The sequence below is a fragment of the Engraulis encrasicolus genome, chromosome 12 (genome assembly GCF_034702125.1).
Source record: "Engraulis encrasicolus isolate BLACKSEA-1 chromosome 12, IST_EnEncr_1.0, whole genome shotgun sequence".
NCBI classification, from domain to species: domain Eukaryota; kingdom Metazoa; phylum Chordata; class Actinopteri; order Clupeiformes; family Engraulidae; genus Engraulis; species Engraulis encrasicolus.
Genome location: NC_085868.1, coordinates 37,888,775 through 37,898,774, shown reverse-complemented (window position 1 = coordinate 37,898,774; position 10,000 = coordinate 37,888,775). Strand labels below are relative to the sequence as shown.

The 10,000-nt window shown below is 47.6% G+C and overlaps 1 protein-coding gene across 1 annotated transcript in view; it reads right to left on the bottom strand.

Annotated features, from left to right (window-relative positions):
• The window catches only part of LOC134459742 (receptor tyrosine-protein kinase erbB-4-like), a 556,606-nt gene that overhangs the window by 470,463 nt on the left and 76,143 nt on the right, over positions 1 to 10,000 (bottom strand). The gene's annotated exons all lie outside the window — the stretch shown is intronic.

Genomic DNA, 10,000 nt, shown 5'->3' with positions numbered 1-10,000 from the left:
AGTGCAGTGCACATTTCATAACAGTCGGCCCCCCAACTGCTACACAAGTCTTGTGCCCATGACAGCAGGGCGGCAGGGTGCCTGTGTGTGTGTGTGTGTGTGTGTGTGTGTGTGTGTGTGTGTGTGTGTGTGTGTGTGTGTGTGTGTGTGTGTGTGTGTGTGTGTGTGTGTGTGTGTGTGTGTGTGTGTGTGTGTGTGCAGAGTATTTGTGTGTATTTGTGCAGAGAGAGAGAGAGAGAGAGAGAGAGAGAGAGAGAGAGAGAGAGAGAGAGAGAGAGAGAGAAATAAGAGTGCGTGTGTGTGCGCGCATGTGTGTGTGTGTGTCCACTTTAAATGTCTGCAGTTTACCACGGGCTGTTCTCCACACTCCACACTCTCTCCCTCTCTTCTCCCACACATTGTTCGCCAATAAATTCCCGGGCCCAGTATAAAGGCTCAGAGGCATGAAATTAAACACAAGCTGTTGCGGGTTTGAACAGGCGCCAGGCCGAATTTGCCAGCCGTCTAAAAGGCTTGTCCAGGGTAGCATGCAGCAGAAGCAGAAGCAGAAGCAGCAGCAGCAGCAGCAGCAGCAGCAGCAGCAGCCTTCTCGGTCACTCCTCAGCAAACCCGAAACCCCCTAAGGGGTCAAACATACCAAAGCCGAACGGAACGGGCACGGGACAAACACGGTCTTTCTGCTTAGTTTCGGCCGGTGTGTTTTTCTCTGCCTTTCACACTGACAGCGTCGGCGTGCGCGGCCAGTCCTGTTCAAAACCCTCCCCACAGCCAAAGCTAGCGTGCTACTTTGCCATTCATTTGAATGAGACACTGTCGGTCGCCGGCGTGAAAAATACGATCAAGTTCTATTTTCCAAATGCAGCGCAGCGCGGAGCCGGCCCCCCGCGCCGCTGACGCCCGACTACCGCCAGTTGGTGTCTAAGGACAGATATGTTTCAATGTATTTTCACCGACGCCGGTAAAAACGCGTCCGTTCCGCGACGCTTTACCGCCCTGGTGTATAAGACCCCTAACACCTCCCAACACCACCACCACCACCTCCAGTATACACGCTTTGTCTTGATTGCATTCAGGGCTGCTGACAGCCTCGTCTGAAAGGGCCCCCAAGTCCAATGCATACACTGTAATGAAGACCCAATTCTGGGCCTCCTCTGTCCTTGGGCCCGGGACAACTGTCCCCTTATTTGTCCCCCCCTGTCGGCACCCCTGATTGCCTTCGATTGCCTTCATCTCTCCTCTTCTTCATCTCCCAACCAGCTCGGTCACTCCCCAGCAAAGTTGAACCCCTAACACCCTCCGACACTACCAACACCATCACAACCACCAGCTCCAGTATATAGTATAGTATACACGCTTTGCCTTGATTGCCTTCATGTCTCCTCTTCCTCGCCCCCCCCCCCGACCAACTCGGTCACTCCCCTTAACACCCCCTGACACTACCACCACCACCAGCACCAGCTCCAGGATACACTATCTATATGACCAACATAACGGCACTGGCACCACACCATAGTCGCCCTTGTCGCCTATGCAACAGGGTGTGGAACTTGCTTGCTTGCTTGCCCCATGTCGCAAAAAATGAAGAGGGAGGTCTTATGGTCTATTAACACACATAAAAACACACACACATGCATGTACACGCACGCACGCACGCACACCCGCACACACGCACACACCTTTGTCTCTCCTCTCTCTCTCCTCTCTCCTCTCTCTTTCTCTCTCTCCCTCACACACACACACACACACACACACACACACACACACACACACACACACACACACACACACACACACACACACACAGACACACACACACACACACACACACACACACACACACACACACACACACACACAGACACTGACTGAGCCATAAAGCATGTCAGGGGGGTCCTAAACTATGATTAGAAGGGCTTAGGGAAGGAATCTGTGCCCCAGGGAAGGACCGCATGGCACAGTTTTATCAGGGTGCAGATGGAGGGTGGATGGGAGCCTCAGTTTGAGAGTGTGAAAATAGGGAGAGAGCGAGAGGGGGGGGGGGGGTAGAATGGTAGAGGGATAGATTGTGAGGCACAGACAGAGAGAAGGGTTGGGTTTGGAGAGGGAAAGAAAATAGAGAGGGCCAGAGAGAGAAGGACAGAATTAGATGAAAAAGATAGAGAGAAAGGTAGTGGTAGCCGGAAAGAACGAGAGAGAGAGGTCAGGAGAGAGAGAGGGAGATGGAGAAACGGAGAAAGAAAGAGAATGCGAAGCTGACAGTGGTTGAGAAGAGCAGCAAGACGGGAGGGATGAACTGAGGACAAAATAATGGCAAAGGCACAAAGTAATGGACAGATAATAACTGTGTGTGTGTGTGTGTGTGTGTGTGTGTGTGTGTGTGTGTGTGTGTGTGTGTGTGTGTGTGTGTGTGTGTGTGTGTGTGTGTGTGTGTGTGTGTGTGTGTGTGTGTGTGTGTGTGTGTGTGTGTGTGTGTGTGTGTGTGTATGCGTGAGCGTGTGTGTAAAAGAGATGTGTGTGTGTGTGTGGGGGGTGGGGGGGATCTAACGTCAGACAAAAAAAATATATCTGTGCCTCCAAAATAGGCAAAAGAGGAGACCAAAGAAAAGTTCTGACTGTCCCGCGAGGAGCACAGACAGACTGGCAGACGGGGCGATAGAGCTAGCAAAATGGAAAAGAAAGATCAAAAGAAAGGGGAGTGAGGGAGGGAGGGAGGGAGAGTGAAAGAGTTTTGGATAGATAGATGGATAGATAGAGGGAGGGAGGGAGGGCAGGGACGGGGCAGGGTAGAGATGCCTCTTGGGTTTAAATATAGACTCGTGTTAAGAGGCTCTGATGTGTTCGTTACTGAACAGTGTGGCACACTGGCCCTCAAGTAGTTTATCTGCCTTCTCATGCCTATCTTTCATTCTCTCTCTCTCTCTCTCTCTCTCTCTCTCTCTCTCTCTCTCTCTCTCTCTCTCTCTCTCTCTCTGGCTGTTCCTATTGCTCTCATTTTCTCTACTCTTTCAACCACCCACCCCGTTCTCTCTCTCTCTCTCTATCGCTATTGCTCTCATTATCTCTGCTCTTTCACCCACCCACCCCATTCTCTCTCTCTCTCTCTCTCTCTCTCTCTCTCTCTCTCTCTCTCTCTCTCTCTCTCTCTCTCTCTCACACACACACATTCTCTCTCTCTCTCTCCTTATTCTTTTGCCCCCTCATTCACACTCCTCTTTTAATCCATCTGTCTCCTATATCCCTCTCTTTCTCTTAGAGCCCTCTCTCTATTCTTCCAATTCTCCGGCGCTTTCTTTCAATTCTCTCTGTCCCCTCCATCTCTCTCCTATTCTAGCCTATCTCTCTATTTCTCTCTCATTCCCTTTCTCTGCCTCTCTGCCCTTGCTGCCAGTGTCTGGCTCATACACAATCACTCTGTCTGTCTTTGCTACTTACAGTCTTTGTCTCTTGCGCTGACACCCATGGCACACAAGCACACACAGTTGGATACACGCACACATGCATGCACGGACGCACGGATGCACGCACGCGCGCACGCACGCACACACACACTCACAAATTTGCACAATTGCTTATACAGTCGAAATAATCTCTTAAATCTAACTCTCCCAATCAACTCAATAAAATGCAAAGAGACTTGTCTCCCACCTTTAACTTGACAATAAACTGAACTAAAATGTCACACTTCCTTGTGCACATTATGAAGACCCACATGTATGCATGCATGCAGAGTTACACGCACACACATGCAGGCATGCAGTAGACACCCAAATACACACACAAACATACACACACACAAACGCACACGCACACGGACACACACACACACACACACACACACACACACACACACACACATACACAATGACACTCACACTCTTACACCATCTCCCCTTACAGTGTGACGGTGGCAGTGCTAAGTGTGCAGCTCGGTGACAAATGACAGATGCCGGCTTGCATGGCCGTATGCAGGGCTGTATGGCCCTCACTGCCTGTCTGTCTGTATGCCTGCGCTGCCTGTCTGCCTGCCTGCGCTGCCTGTCTGCCTGCCTGCGCTGCCTGTCTTCCTGTCTGCCTGCCTGCGCTGCCTATCTGTCTGCCTGCGCTGCCTGTCTGCCTGCGCTGCCTGTCTGCCTGCCTGCGCTGCCTATCTGTCTGCCTGCCTGCGCTGCCTGTCTGTCTGCCTTGCCTGCCTGCGCTGCCTGTCTGCCTGCCTGCGCTGCCTGTCTGCCTGCCTGCGCTGCCTGTCTTCCTGTCTGCCTGCCTGCGCTGCATGGATATTTCCATCACCGGGCTATTTACTCACTTTGGCGTGGAATTACCACGTCGCTCCAAGATGCCACCAGATGGATGAACATCCATGCCACCTTTGCAAACGACTCTCCCTGCCAAGAGAGTGAGTCACTCGGGCGGGTGGGCCGTGTCAATCAACGTAATGGGGATGACATAGCGCGCCGGTGCCGTGGTAGTGTGTGTGTGGAGAGTTAGGAGAGCCGTGAGTTTAATAGGCCAGCCGTCACTCTTTTTTTTCCAATGGGCAAGAGAAAAAGAGAGAAATGTCACGGTCGGTTATTAAGGAAATGAAGTAGACATGACATGATGTCGTAGATTCATGTTTTCGAGAGATTATTGAGAGAGATTGAGAGGAAGAGGGAGAGGGAATGTTTGTGGAAATGTGTGTGTGTGAATGTGCGTGTGTGTGCGTGTGTGTGTGTGTGTGTGTGTGTGTGTGTGTGTGAGTGCATGCTTGCACGTGCGCGCATACGTTGGTGCTTGCTTGCGTGTGCATATGTATGAAAGAGAAAAGTGTATAGGAGCCAATATGCTTTGCCAATGTGCCTAGCCACTGTGTGTGTGTGTGTGTGTGTGTGTGTGTGTGTGTGTGTGTGTGTGTGTGTGTGTGTGTGTGTGTGTGTGTGTGTGTGTGTGTGTGTGTGTGTGTGTGTCTGTGTGTGTCTGTGTGTGTCTGTGTGTGTGTGCGCGCGCATGCAGAAAGTCCACATGCAATTACGCTCACACCTTTGAGCTATCTCCAAGTAAGGGAGATACAACAGGCCCAACAACAAAGAGAAAGCACTTTGGCTGTGGTGATAATGCTATCACAGCCTGCACTCTGTGATTACGTGGCCACAAATAGGAGAGCGAGTCAGAGACACATGCGAGTGCACCGGGCATATCCATCTCCTTGATGTTCCAGTCAGCACTACACACTCCTCTATTGCGGGCCGCACAAAATCCCCACATACCCTGCAATGAACACGCTCTTGCTCTTCTCAAAGTTCACCGCAGCCCGCTCGCCTTGGAAACTTGGGAGTGTTCGTCATTATCCTATTATTCAGACATTCTTTGGGAGCTTCTCAACAACCGGAGACAACACAAGTATCGTCAACAACACACTGTTGAAGAAAAAGCTTAAGGCTGGGGACGTGCTTGCTGCGAGCCTTAGATTGTGGGCGCAACCGCATGCTACCAAGTGCACATATTTGATTCAGATCGCTCAGAGCGTGACGCACAACACTGGAGGTATCATTTAGGGGGGAGACGGCTAACGGTGGTCTCATTAATATTTTTCATCTAGGGTTGTAGGATTGTTTGAGCCTACCACAACCTCAACATCAGTCCGTCAGTTCGGAAGATTGAAGTATTGCAGCGCACGCATGCACCTGTGTACAATGTGTTTGGTGCTCTACCGCGTGCAATGTTCATAACATAACATAAAATTCACATGGCAACACGCTTGTGCACAAAAAAATATATGCGCATACAGGTAAGTATACTGCAGCAAGCATGCCCACGGCCTAATGTGATGCTCCAGCACATTCAAATGTAACTAGACTATCGGTGTGGGCCTTTGCATGTCTTACATTTGTGTCCCTTGCACTTAACATGGTATAAGAGCAAGGTTCTCTGGTTTCTATATAGCAATAATTTCAATTTTTGTTTTATTGTTGTTAATGTTCTACACTCACAGGTCAATGATTTTTTATATAGTGGTATACTTATTGAATTCCACTGATTAAATTTAGTCATAGTATATATTACCAACTCAGGGGCCACATTGTTTGTAAAACACTTCTGGTCATCATTCAAATGAACATTCATGACTCATGACATAGTTTGTTTGCTGAAGCAGTTCAAAATCACTGGATTAGCTTTGAAGCTCTCGAAGTCTCAAGCAGCAAGACACACACAGCCTGATGGCTCCATCTCTGGAAGAACGGAGTAGCTCTCCATAGCAACGGCATCCATCTTGTCCCCCTTTTCCCACAGTGACATTGCTGGCCAGGAAGCACTCAAGCAGGGCCCCTAAGAGACCCTTGTGCTTCTCCTTTCCTTCCCAAACAAATAGCTGCCTCCCTCCCTCTCTCCCTCTCTCTCTCTCTCTCTCTCTCTCTCTCTCTCTCTCTCTCTCTCTCTCTCTCTCTCTCTCTCGACTCAGCCAGCCGCCGATGACATACTGACTGCCTGGCTGGCTGGCTGCTTCTTCGCTTGTTGGTTCCTCTTTTGCGTCTCCATGGTTTGAGTCATGAACATTATGATTATTGTTATTATTATGGTCGTGCCCCAGTTCTCAGAGCGAGGACACAACCTCCGTTGCCATTCACCTCCTCAGTGTGCGAGCGGGAGTGTGAGTTGAGTTGAGTCGAGTCGAGTGGAGGGGGTAATAATTCACGGTGCTATAGGCCGCAAATGGAAACAGACCCAATTAAAGACGGCAGCGAGGACAGGAAGGGGCCGGGACAGAGAGGTCGGGACAGACTGGGCTGTTCCCTGCCACCATCATGGCTGCCACTACTGCCGTCTCTGTAGGCCTAGTGCATGATCATTTTGACCCACTGGAGTAGCAACGTACGGGTCACATGTATTTGCCATTTGATGTTGCTTATATAATTTTAAATAAAGATGGGCGTGGCATAGTTGCTGTATCTATTGTATCTAATGCTATACAAAATAATTTGAATGCCGAGACATGAATTTGAATGCCGAAAATGTCATGCCAAGACATGAAAATGTGTATAGTTATCTCTGTTAAAACATGATCTGTCTTTCTATAATCAGTTCAAAAGCTGAATTGACACATTACATCACAATGAAACACCAGCTGGATAACCACAAGCGCGTTGACTCGGCACCAAATTGTATGTATTAAACTAGAAACACGTCTATTTTCCCCCTGCTGATCATCATAGGCCTACCTGTTAAATGTGTACTTCATAAAAAAAGAGGGATATCCGGACGAAATGAGGAAAAATTTGAATAAGTCACCTTCTTCCCCATGGGTACCTTCCCCAATGAGAGTGATTTCCTGCTGTGCATCGTTTATCAGTTGACAGTAACTTAGGCCTATATGAAAAGTAAGGGATATTTTCGGAAAAATAACAATAAGGAAAGGGACTGGAAAGTAAAGGGAGTTTCCTATGGGAAGGAAGAGGTTCATAGACATGTAAGGGATAACGGCAAATGAGGTGAACGGTTCGATTAAGTTGAGTAAGAGTAAGAAGAATGAGGAGGAGGGTCAGAACTCCGGCAATGTGCACAGGGTCTTTTTTTTAATCTATTACTGTTTGTAAAGATGGAAGTAGTTATACGCCAAACTTTTGTTTTACCTATTTAATCACAGAAATGATTCCCTAAATAAACTTCAAACAAATGTGGCAACAGTGGCATAAGCGAAATAATATACTTCACAGCGTTCGGATTGCAGGGAAATAACACACTTTGAGGTCTAGCGGCCTCTCCACTTCGTATCATGGCGCATTACCACCTCGGTGCACATTATTTTTCTGCTTTTTGAACGCTGTGTCATGAATTATCCCTTACTTAAACCATTACAAGGAGTTTGTACAGTACAAAGCAGTGCAAGAATTGACGTATATTAGAAATGCTCCGTATGTCTTTAAAACATAGGCATCTACAGGCAGGTCATTACAAAACAAGTTTGGCACAAAATTATTCCATACAAAAATATACTTAGGTCTAAAATTCCTCTTTATGGAAAACAGTTTGTTTGCACACAATGATTCATATTAAATACGGTACAAAAAAATCTGCTGACCCATCAGGTTCATGGGGGGGAGTGAGTTTGCTTTCTTTCAAAAAGCAAAAGTGCTCGGCAAGCGAGACTATTTCATAAGACCCACCAAAGGAGGTCTCCTGGAGATACAATAGAGGCTTATTTCAGCAGTCCATCGCCTTAATGAAAGTCTCTGCTGCCTCTCCATCGAGGTCTCCAAAAGAATAGAGTGAGCGAGCAAGTGGGAGTGAGGGGCTTTTTTTTCTAGTGGTTTGGGATGACATCCAATTCCTACCAGTGAGTGCTGGTCCTCACCAGGCGTAGAGAGATACAGTGCACACACAGCGAGCGGTGGTGGATCAAAGTGTCTTGTCTTACTTGCCTTGCTAAATATAAGCTTCTAAATATATTTCCACAAGCTTGTTACATTCAAAGTCCTATTAGAGAGATAATAGACTCGTTGAGTTGCTCCCTAAATTGAAAGAGGCCTTTTTTAAGTTGTGTGTGTGTGTGTGTGTGTGTGTGTGTGTGTGTGTGTGTGTGTGTGTGTGTGTGTGTGTGTGTGTGTGTGTGTGTGTGTGTGTGTGTGTGTGTGTGTGTGTGTGTGTGTGTGTGTGTGTGCGTGTGAGGATGGGAGGAGAGGGGGGTGAAAGGATACAGTTGTTGTTTCCATAAACACTGTCTCGGTTGCCAAGGGTTTAAGTGTCCTGAAACGAAGTCCGGCATAGAGAGGCATTGTCATCGTGGCAGTTAAACGAGCCGTATTCCTTTTGTCGTCCGGGAACACTCACACAATATCACTGCTGCCACAACATGGCACTCCAAGGTCAACAGATGAGAGGGCGAGGAGCAACACAGCTCCTGCCATCTGAACATCACGCAAGGTCGACGTGTTTGAAATGACAAACAGCAAACTGTGATGTTGCGTAAACTACTTTCAAGGGTCAGAGATGGCAACCGTGTGCATGTGAAGTGTTGTCGAACACAAAACACTACATGCAAACAGGCGGACGGATGGACAGACTGACAGGCAGACAAACAGAGAGACAGACAGACACACGGACAGACGGACAGACAGACAGACAGGGTCCTTCCAGTACCTGTCCCAACCCCCTCCGCGGAGCCATGTAAAAAGACAGAATAAAGGTGGAAAAAAAATCCTTGACACCTCAGTGAACATGAGGTCACCTGAATCAGCGTAAGATCAGAAAGACCTGGACATTTCCTCAGTCGTCACAACCATAATAGGCAATAATGAGAACATGTTCTCTCTGGAAAAAGGAGAGGTTTGTGACGGATAGTTGTGGGGAAAATATACTAAAAATACACTTATCAGCTGACCTTTTTTCCGTTTCCATACAGTATAAATGACCTAATGGGATTTTCTTCTTGACCTCAACAGTTCTTCTCCACAGGCACAAAAGATTCAGTTAGCAAATAGAGAAAAGAGTGCAGCCGTTCGATAAAGCTGCTCCGTCTTGTTTACTTTGGTCTGGTCAATACCTATCAGAGGCCACGAACACACAAAAACCCTGTTACTTCTCTCCCCAGCACAAACGCTTCATGGAGCTGAACGGTTTTTTTGTTGTCGTTGTTGGTTATTTTACATTTAACTGAGAAATCTTGGCAATATGCTCAAAACCACAGAATATATTCTGCATATATTTGTGGGTTACTTTTGATTATTGCACTTTAAGAAATATATATGAACGTTATTACAGGCTCAAGGCCCAGAGTGGAAAAAATACAGTACATACATCATTTATGCAATCCATTACACCTTCATATATAGGCCTACACCTGTACATATGATAAAACAGGGAAGCTAAGGAAGGCACTCATACCAGTGTTCCCAGATCAGTGTTTCTCAAACTTTTTTAGACCGAGGACCACCTTGTCCGCCCCAACAATGTTCAGGGACCACCTGTCAGTGGAATTGACAGTTGTGGGGTGCTAATTTGACGCTGCTAATTTCGATTGAAATCACAA